Here is a 1,263-nt window from a genome sequence, read left to right as displayed (position 1 = left end):
GGCGGAAGGTCCCCTTCCACATGCAAAAAATCACGCTTTTATAAAAACGTGATGCCATGTGGAACAGCAAACCTTGTATCCATTTCCTTCTATGATATCCTCTCCAAACGTTGTGATTTGTTAACTCACCCAGATGGAACTCTCAGGATTTTACTTTATCAAGAATAAACATTCTAAGTGTCTCAAAATGTTTCTAAAGTCGACTAAACTTTCAAGACCCTTAAGGTGACCCCCTTTCCTAGCCCTTAATACGTATCTAATCGAACTCTTATTTATGCCTACTGGGTCCACTACAGGGTTCCTTCCTCTCGCTGCTCGGGGTGTGCGTTGAGGGGAACTGCCCGACGTTCTTTAATTCCAAGGACTGGAACTTCAGGTAAAACTACTAGCTAAAGAAAGTCTTGCATGAAATACCTCAGTTTCCCTCAAATCTACTTATTGCAAAGGAATGCATCCCCTTCATACAGTCGCTTTGACGCTTAAACAGCGGGCATACAGTAAGCGGGGCGACCCTCTGAGGACGGTAAAATTCCGCCCGTCCAAAGCTTTGCACGCTATCCGCCCTCTTTTAACTCCGCAATGTTATGACTGTCACCCTTCCCTTCAAAGATCTAATATTACGTCGCAAGCCTTCCCTTCAGGACGTAATATTGCGCTACCCTCCTTTCCAGGGGGTGATGCATGATAAAAAACGCCATCTCCAAGTGTGTAATGCCATACCACCTGCCTTTCCATGCAAGCATATAATATTTTTCAAGTTAAGGAAGTAATATTATGCCTTCTGCCTCTTCAGTTACGCAATATTACGGTACCAGCCCTTCCTTGCAAATACATGTCAACTGTCTTTCCCTGAATGTGCTTAATAATTACGCCAACTTCATTTCCTTGAAAGTTTTGTAAAATTACGCCATGCCTATAAAGGAAGAAAACTTTCCCGCCATCCGAGAACATAATTTTTGTATCTTTATCAATCTACCTGTTTTGCTGTCTGTTTACTTATATATAATATTAAAACTTAGTTTTGACTTACATGCATACTTGCCATTCTATGCAGGCGTCGTTTCTTCTTGGGGCTTCGTCTGTCGCGACAAACAGACGGACATGAGTTTGGTTCAATATACCCATATGACATGGTCGAATTGTTCTTTCGTCAGGCATCTAATCTTGCCTTTCCGAATTTGATTTTCAAACATCGCTTTACTACAGGTTTTGGCCCCTTTCACCACAAAGTGTTAGTCGTTTACTGCTGCTTAAGTGGGCTTG

General features: G+C 42.2%; 1 protein-coding gene across 2 annotated transcripts in view; it reads left to right on the top strand.

Annotated features, from left to right (window-relative positions):
• The window catches only part of LOC119581848, a 43,199-nt gene that overhangs the window by 10,785 nt on the left and 31,151 nt on the right, over window positions 1-1,263 (top strand). For both annotated transcript variants that reach the window (XM_037929987.1, XM_037929988.1), the window contains exon 3: window positions 297-376. The gene's annotated coding sequence lies outside the window, so the exon portion shown is untranslated. The remainder of the gene's footprint in view (window positions 1-296; window positions 377-1,263) is intronic.

Source organism: Penaeus monodon, chromosome 15 (genome assembly GCF_015228065.2).
Source record: "Penaeus monodon isolate SGIC_2016 chromosome 15, NSTDA_Pmon_1, whole genome shotgun sequence".
Classification (NCBI taxonomy): Eukaryota; Metazoa; Arthropoda; class Malacostraca; order Decapoda; family Penaeidae; genus Penaeus; species Penaeus monodon.
This window is presented reverse-complemented; position numbering and strand designations above follow the sequence as displayed.